General features: G+C 40.2%; 1 protein-coding gene across 4 annotated transcripts in view; it reads right to left on the bottom strand.

Annotated features, from left to right (window-relative positions):
- The window catches only part of pde4d (phosphodiesterase 4D, cAMP-specific), a 193,289-nt gene that overhangs the window by 70,178 nt on the left and 113,592 nt on the right, over positions 1–9,519 (bottom strand). The window lies entirely within an intron of this gene.

The raw sequence follows: 9,519 nt of genomic DNA on the forward strand, positions 1-9,519 counted from the left end.
CAGGAAGACGTCATAGTTCATGTGATAAATTGTGTGGCTCCTATTGCCAGCTGTATCTGTTGGGGTTTTCACCTGTGAGCTATGAGGAAATTTCTCTTAGCTAAAGTTGTTAAAAAAGTGGCAAGACACAGATTGAAAAGATTACAAATGCATGTGCATCCTGATTTTGTACACAATCTCACGAGTGCTGCTTCCTGTAACCCTCTCTGTAACCTTGTTGAGTAGATCTACACTTTGCTCCCACTCTTTCCCCCTAAATATCTGTATCCATCCCATCCAATACTCTCCGCACTTCCATTCCTAGCCATGGTGTCAGCTCTGTTGCTCAACCCCTCCAAAAATAGACTTTTCCTGCATTGCACCAACGTTGTGTCACTGTTGCAGCCGAGGCGCTTGACTGGCTCCCCCTGCACTGGCTGACTAGTATGAGCTTTAATCACAGCACTGGATGGACTCAGTGTCTATCTGGGTGTGATTAGTGATTCCTCTGGGGGCTGATATGACCAAGTGATGACCTCCGGTGATACGCTAATTACTGTAGGCTCAGGGGACGATGAATGTCTGCTGTTACACCGAATAAAAGAAGAATAATTTAACTTAGATCATGTTCAGTGTAATGTGTTTTTAGGCTGTGTATCTGATTTTTTTATTGGCACTGATCTGCATGAGGCTTTTTAACCCTCCATGCTCACATTCACTTTGGAAACTACATGTTTATTAAAGAGGAACAAATGCAAAGCAGGTTTAAACTGTCCCATAGTACATGTGATCAAGAATAATTAAACAAGTAGCCATGATAGAAATTCTTTGAGGCTGTACTTAACCACAATGGTGCTTTGAGATAAATGCTAGCATCTCCATGGTCTCCAATGTCTATAAAAATATTTTTGCATATGAATGTAGAATGTGTAGACAATGGGACCTGTTTGTTATGGAAAGCGTTCTGGTTTCCAGTTGTAATCCATCTATAGTCTGACTAGTATTGCCCAGTACTGACAGTTTGAGCGGCTTTCTTTGCTTGACTGCAGGTAAATAGTCCATGTGGAGAGCAAAAGAAGCAGAATGCATTAGCCGAAATGCAAACTTAGAACCCATCAGCTATTGTCTGGTGATGACTGAGCTTGCAGTAGCTAATTTAGCTAAACTGGCTACTTGTGAAATAATCCTGTTGTAGATATGATCCCTTAACCCCATTTTCACACAAGTTGCTAATCAGAATGTAAACAATGACCAGCACACGCAAGAAGAAGTCTTGGACTGGATTATAGATAAACCTGAAAAACTCTTTGAATGACCAAAAGATCTGAATGACTATTCTGAAGGAAAATTGTGTAATGGAAAGTCATTGCAGAACCTTTCTGTCTCATGTTTTTCTGTAACTGGCCTAAATTCCATTAAAGGGCATGAATTATGAACAGGGCGCAGAATGTAGGAAAGAGCATTGTGGGGGACTTGTGTGACATTAAACTGTTAAAGTAATTACAGGTTAGGAGGAGGCTTGCAGTCTGTAAAATTATCTTACTCTGAAAATGGCTCAGTCTGTGACATTCTGACTGCAAACTGTGGAGGAAACCACCGAGCTCTGTCACACAGAACAGCACACGCCCTTCCAGACACTTGCATATTGGCTTCATATTTTAGTTTACATGCACAGTGATAAAACACAAGCAAAGAGGCAGTGTGAAGGCAAAACTTACAAAACTAGTAAAGACACACACAAAAATTGGAAGGACTCGTAGAGAATAGAGGAAAAAATTGCTGCTTTAACAAATTAAATACTACTAAAAGTGATCATGTGACTGACAGGGCATCATACATCAAAGAAGTAAAACACAACCATTAGGGTTTATTGTCATTAAATTATAAAGCAAAAAACTTTCCAACTGGAGAATAAATTGAGGACTAAATGTACAATATAAATGTGTCACATCTCTATTACGTGAATGAGCTATTTTCAGTTTTAGTTGTAGATTCATTCACAGAATACTGCATGCGGGAAGCCCACCTAAAAAGATTTGTCCTCAGCCAAATGGATTGCCACACTTGGAGAAATGATCCACTTAATCCAAATTAATGTTGTTCTGCAAATATAATATTCAAAAGTTTAAAGCCTTTAAACACTTTCTCAACCTGTATGAGACACTGACCAGAGTTCATGCTATGCAGTTTTTATTGCATCATAAATTATTTAACTTTTTCTGGAGAAAATAATAATAATAGTAATAATGTCCACTGTGAAGGGGACATGTTCAACCCAAGACAAGGTCTTAGTCTGGTGTACAAGCTTAAACTGGTTTTATTTCTTGCAAATCGGTTGAACTGGCATTTGTCATTATGACACATTCTGGCAAATTAAAAAATGTAGCTATCACCTGTTTGTTAACAAACAGACTAACAGAACTACTGGCAGGTCTGACAGGTCATGCACAATTTACTGCCAAGCTCAAATTTCAGAGGAACAAGGGAGGGACATGTGTTTGTTTGCTAAAAAGTTTGTGTGTTTTTAGGGCTGACGAGAAGAGACATGGCAGAGGTGGTGGTGAGGTCAAAAGAGGTAAGCATAAAAACAGATGAAGCAACGTGTAAACACTGCAGGAAGAAAAGTCATGATTAGAAACAAATATTGATGATTTAGAGATGCATTAACACCACCATGTGGACTGGAGTCACAATACGCTCAGTCATGGGCTCTCTCAGTCTCATTATGCTCCATTCTGGAGCAGCTGCTGAGTCAGGTGCAACGCTTAGTGGTAAAATTCTGTATACTTTGATCCCATCAGCCTTTTGTTGGTATATACGTTATTGTGTTAATGTATAACTGGTTGAAAATCACAGCGATGGTAGCATTCTGTGTTTGCTTCTTGACTCGATGTGACAGGAAAAGCTGAGGAGCAGACTGAGATGGCCTTGCCACCCTTGTCTGTTGTCATGGCTCCCATGACATTTAAAAGTCAAACTTTCACCCCCTTTTCATCCACACCTCACCATCACCAAATGAAACCTGTCAGCCCACCAGAAACCTCAGGCAGGAGGGTGGTGGCTTCAAGTGAGACACAGCCAAGAAGAGAAGAGGAACGGAGAAAAGGAAGAAGAACCGGAGACAACATTAAACAATACGCAAATAATTTGTGGATATTTAGTAAGCAGCTGTATTCTGTTCACGTTGAACAGTATGTTTTTTAGTGGAAGTTACAACTTTATTGATAAGCTTGATAAAATTGGTCACACATTCATTAATCGTCATAAAGATCCTGTACATTCGTCCTCATCACTCAGAGGAAAAGAAGTATACTGTAAGACACAGACTGCACCCAAGAGGGTACTGGTGCAGCTGTCAGGGGGATGTTCAAAGATTGAGGATAAGCTCATTTCCTCTGATAAAACAGAATTCACTATTTACCCTTTTTTTTTAAAATGATATCCTATATTATATATATAGAAGAGAAGAGAAGAGAAGAGAAGAGAAGAGAAGAGAAGAGAAGAGAAGAGAAGAGAAGAGAAGAGAAGAATAAAGTGGAGGGAGTTCAAGTAAATGTTTTATAAGATGCAGTGTTGTACAACTGCAGATGAGATGGTTGGGAAAATGGAGTTTTAAGATGTGTAAAGCTTCTGTGAAAGTCAGTGTGAGGTTGACGTGAGAAGCGATCTGTGTAAGCCCTGTTACATTTGTGTGAAATCTGTGTGAGGCTGGTGCAGGTGAAGGTTAGCACGATGAACAATTACTATATCCTCCGCTGAACTGAAAGCATCTCATTCAGTCTCACACTCCCTGAGAAGCAAAAGTTGTTTAGCTTATTTGTTTTTTATTGAAAGAGTTGGCTGATGAAATGAAGAATGGGTCACAATAAAGTGAACTTGAATTTAAATGTAAACAGATGTTAAGTCCTGTGGTGATAGCTATCACTAGAGCTGACTTCATGCCTTTAAGTTTTGCATATGTGAACTTGTGGTTGAAAACATGCAAATGTAATATATAATGTGCATGCCCTGTGTGCTTGCACTGTGCACAAGCATATGGATATGCCTCTGTGTACCATCTGTGTGTGTTTGATGTAGTTGCAGGCTCAAACAGGCAGGCGAGTGCAAAGACATTAAGCACAACTCTAATTTTTTACAACATGAGATCAAAGGAAAGAACCTACTGCTTTACTGGAAACGATAAACCATCTGGTTGAAACATATTTGTTGAAAACAGTCACAGAAATTTGACCCCTGGGGAAACTGACAGCGGGGAAGAGCACCGAGAGAAAAAAAAAAAAAAAGAAGCAACCCCCACACTGGCAGGTACTTACCCCCCTGAAGAGACTGCTGAGGAACATTCCACCCTCGGATATGTTATATAAAGCTCCCTGATGTTCAGTGCGTTAGAGGAATTATTCTATAATGAAGTAGTATACCCACTCACTCACAATCTGATTGTTTTTTGCTGTAAGAGATGAGATCTTTCCTGTACATGAAAACAAAACTGCACTCAACTGTTGGTTGGAGCAAATCATGATTTTTGTAACTTGTTTTTCAATTTAATGAGCTGTTCAGTGACTGAAATTTCCGAGTTAAGAGCGGTGTTCATCCTGGACCGTGACACGTGGTCCTGGAACTGAGGTAGGAACATGGACCCGATAGTAAGAAGTGGAGTTAGCCACTAGGACATTACCCGTGGGTTTGTGGACTCCTGTTTTGAAGATTCAAGTGTGGCATTTTGGCCGTCGCCATCTGGGTTTTTTGGAGCCAGAAGCCATATTTGGATGAGAGGGTGAATATGAATGGGAACTCAAGGACTAGGGCTGAACGATATATCGTTATCGTATCTTTATCGAGATATGAACATTCAAGATATTAATATCGGAAAAGCAACGATATAAACGATATATTTCCCCCGCGCTCGCCCTGCATGTAAAGCTCATGCAGTCACCATAAACATTACTTTTAAGATTGCCCTTGAACGCACCACTACGGCCAGCCAACCACAAAGCTTATTTCATGCTTGCTGTGGATCGACAGCTGAAGCCAACCAATGACAAACATAGGAGGGTGGGAGTGAGGGAGACGTAGACTGAGACGCACACAGCCACACACACAGGACATTCACAGCGGGGAAATCAAAACGAAAGAAACGAAAGAAAAGTGACATGAGTGCGGAAGATAATGCGGCCGGTGGCAGTGCAGAATCTAATCTTGGGCCAAAACATAAATCATCCTCCATTATTTGGAAGTATTTTGGATTTAGAAAGGATGATGTCGACCAGAGCTGTGTTGTGCAGGTCGTGCTTGGCGAAAATTGCGACGAAGCAAGTGAACACAACCAACTTGTTTCACCACTTGAAACAACACCACCGTGTGCTGCACGATGATTCTGCATACTGTTATGTTGTCTTATGAAGAATATAAGATGTTGCACTTCAATGCACTTTCAATGTTTCACCTTCCACCAGCTGCTGCATTGGTTATTTATTGTCAAAGCGGAGCTGCAGTAAAATGTTAATTTTTTTTTATTTATTTATTATTGAGTGACTTTATGTTAATGTTGATGACTGGCAGTGAGTTCTAATGAATAAAACTGCACTCTTTTGTATTATGATGTTTTTATTTTGATTTGGCTTGGTTTTCACCGAAAGCCGTAGTCATATCGTATCGTATCGATATCGAGATATCTGGCATGAATATCGAGATATGAAATTTTGTCCATATCGTTCAGCCCTATCAAGGACACTATTAACACTGCATATACCTGGCACCTGACATGCAAAGTCGTGACTAACAAAGTTAACTTCTATATTTGAAGTAACCCAGAAACAAGTTAATGGCTATTTAAATGTATAAAGTTCCATGGATACTCATTGCTACACCTCTATCCTGATTCACAAGCAAACCCTTCTTTCTCGTCTTTTTTATTCTTAATGGGCTGCAAGCTAATATCAAAATGATTTTTTTTTTTTTTTTTTTTTTACATTTGAGGCTTATATTGAGGTTTTATTCATTAATTCGCAACTGTTATCTAACTCTGCAAAGTATAATATTAGTGTAGCCTAATCTTTATCTGCAACTGCGCATGCACATCATGAAGACTTGAAACTAGTCACTGAAACCATAAACTCATTAACAAGCTGTTTACTGAAGTAATACATCAAGTGGGGTAGGGTCATTTTCATCATAGACCTCTAGACAATGAGACTTCTTTTTGCAACTAGGGGAATCGCCCCCAGCTGGCCATTACAAAAACTGCAGATATAAGGCATTTCAGCTTTGGCTTCCCCTTCCTTGCATCCACTTCATACCATTAAACATTTTTCTGGGCTTTGTCAGACATAACAAATTTACCACTTTATTTATTTAAATAGCATATAACATACATGTGCATATCAAACAGCCATGCTACAGTGTTTAAGGCTGCATTTTTCCAAAACACATAACACATTGTCAGCTGCAGGTGTGCTGCTCTGTAGAGTTTGTGACCCTACGCAGTGACTTCTACTGTGAAGGGTGCAAATAAACAGTGAGCTTCCCCACAGAGATCAACCAAGTATCATGTTACCGCTATCATTAAAACTGTCCACAAAGGTAATGGGCATGCCATGCTGACAAACACCTGCTCCCACTGACTGAGTGCAGCTGCTTGCCATGGCACAGTTATGTACAGTGCGTCATCTTTTGTCAACGCTTGTTCTGGTCAGCTATTGTGTAAAAATAATTTATCAAGCAGATGCAATTTAAAAACATCAGAGAATAATAAGGCTTAATCCCCTTTCTCTGATATGAATGCTATTACATTTAGTAGAATTACTTTGGAACGGGCAGAAACAGCAAAACATATTTTAGCCACAAAAAAAAAGCTTTTACCTTGCCTACACTAGCCTACACTATGCTCTCATCAAAGCCACCAGAATGCATTGACAAAAATAGTCATTTTACCTTGCAGAACAGACTGGTCTACCTCTGCATCGATTGGCTAGTTTAATTGTGTTTTTGTGTGACTTTGGTGTTTAAACGGGTTAGTTTGGATTCACCAAAGTCACACATAAACACAAACAAACGAACTGATAGATGCACAGGTAGAACAGCAACTCCTGTGTTCTGCAAGATGAAATTACCGTTTTGTCAATGGGGTCTTGTGGCTCTGAAGAGAGCATATAGCGGCTTCTGTTCCCTCTGCATGGTAAACAGTCGTTTTTAGGTGGCTAAAATACATTTTGTGGCTATTTAGCTTCCGCGTTAGTACTCCTGCATGATAGTGCAATCTGCCATTCACTGTAGCTAATACAATGACTGTAGATGTCATACAACCCCAGTTCAATAAGTCAGAACTACCCCTTTAAATATACAGTATCTGTGTGTGCTTTAGATTCAGTGCAAATGTATCCAAAATATTTTCCCTAAATATTGCAGATTTAAATCCATTCTCTCCCCAGTACCTCCTCTCGAAAACACTTTCTCTGCCTTTTTCTTTAAACGAGAGGTAATAACTCCCTGGCGTACAACTGAATTCTCTTAAAAGTGACTGGTATAAAGAGAGCACTCATAAAAAAATCGTGTTTTCTCCAACTGTGACTCCAGCTGTATCACAGGAGGTTATGCTGCAGAGGATGAGTGGGTGGGGATGGATGCAAGGATACATAGACAGAGAGAATACAGTTATACTACATGGAAGACACGGACAGAAAGAGAGAGACAAATAAAAGTAGAGACAAAAAAGAAAAGGAGAGAACAAACAGAATATTGATTGGATGCCTCTACAAGTTGCTGTCTGCTGCACTGTAGCACACACTTTCCAGCTCCACGTCAGCATAAAAGATCCCCTAAATCCCATCCAAACACAACTCCAAGGCTCCAAAAATTGCTACACTCTGCACAAACATACACAAAAAACAACAAAGTTGAGAGGGATGAGTAGAGGAAGAGAGAGAGAGAGAGGGAGGGAAAGGGCAATGGTGTGAGAACAGCATAGTTACATAACGGATAGAGGCAGCATGGGAGCTACCAAAGGGGAGCTCCTGGGCTTCTGCAAGTCGCAGAATGACGCATTACACACACACACACACACACACACACACACACACACACACACACACCTCAATGCAGCAAATGGCACACGGTCACATTCATGTGCTCCATACAAGAGAAGCCACTCCCACACATTTATCATAATCTAGCCAATGGCAGGAGAAGTGACGATCCATTCATTACAACACTGCCTCGCAGCAGAAATGCAACATGTACAATCAATTTGAACTAAAATCATTTTCGAGCCTGTGGCATGGAGTCTTACATTGATATTTTGCCTTTTCTCTACTAAACCAGAGAAAGAACAAAACATCAGTAGTGTGTTTTTTAAGAGATTAGGGACGTTAACTCAGCTGATGGCTGGTGGATAGGGATGTTACCGGTTTAATGTTTAACCATTAACTGACAATTAGAATCTCAACGCACTAAAAACATCAGTTAAAAACAATAAAAAAAATTAAATACACAAGTTATGGGGTGACACATGCAGCGACAATTGCCTTTGTTGCATTTTAAGCTCTTTTTTTATGAGTGCCAATGACACATGCAACCATATTGTTGAGGGCTGGCAGGTTCCATCTGCCGTCTTCAACACAGAGTACATTCGGCAGACATACAGATGACAACCTTGCAGCTACACTAGCGGTGGGGACATGGCTGTGGGTGTCCACAACAATGCAGGCAACATCTGGCTGCACAACTGGTACAAGTCAACAGCTGTCTGTAGACACGGAATGTAGAAAGTATGTCCGAGCCTCAGCTCTCCTTGACCGGTGAACTGGGACTCCCTGCTTGTCTGTTAACGGTTAATGATCGATAACAAGTTTTGGCTAGTGGCCAGAAAAAACAATTGTAACTAGCATCCTTACTGGTGGAACTAACCTAGACTTGAACTGCAAATTTCACTATCAACCAATACATACAACAATATCAATCTCAGTGATTACACATGCCCAGCATGGATGAACATGCAGCTATATTAAAAAAGGTTAGTTTCAAACATTGATACATTCATAAAGAATTTGTATGTAAGGCTATTAATTACAAAGATAACACAAGGTGTCAGAGCTTCAGCAGTGAGGTTGTGTTAGTCTATTTTTCATCAATCAGAAATGCATCAGAGCATAGATAATGTGTTTTTATAGCTTATCTACAGGAAGAGTGCTGAAACGATGCTAATAGCCAAATCTTTTTCAACACCATCCATCTTTCTGTCTTTATTTCGAGCTGACTCCAAACATAAAACATGTCTCTCTAGCAATCAATCTGCTTTGGTAGCTATTTTTACACCAAGGCATGACTGCAGGCACACAAACTCACACACACAGCGCAACAACCCTGAGCTGAGGCGGGATCGATTGATGAGGTACGAGGAAGGCAACCTGCATTCCTCCCATCTGGGAATGTAGAAGCAGGCTGCTGCAGAGCACTTTGCACTAAACACAGGAAATCAATATCCTGCAAGTTAATGAGATAGACCCCCTAATCTCAGCATCTGATTAGATAAACAGATTAGCAGCA

This window comes from Centropristis striata, chromosome 7 (genome assembly GCF_030273125.1).
Source record: "Centropristis striata isolate RG_2023a ecotype Rhode Island chromosome 7, C.striata_1.0, whole genome shotgun sequence".
Lineage (NCBI taxonomy): Eukaryota > Metazoa > Chordata > Actinopteri > Perciformes > Serranidae > Centropristis > Centropristis striata.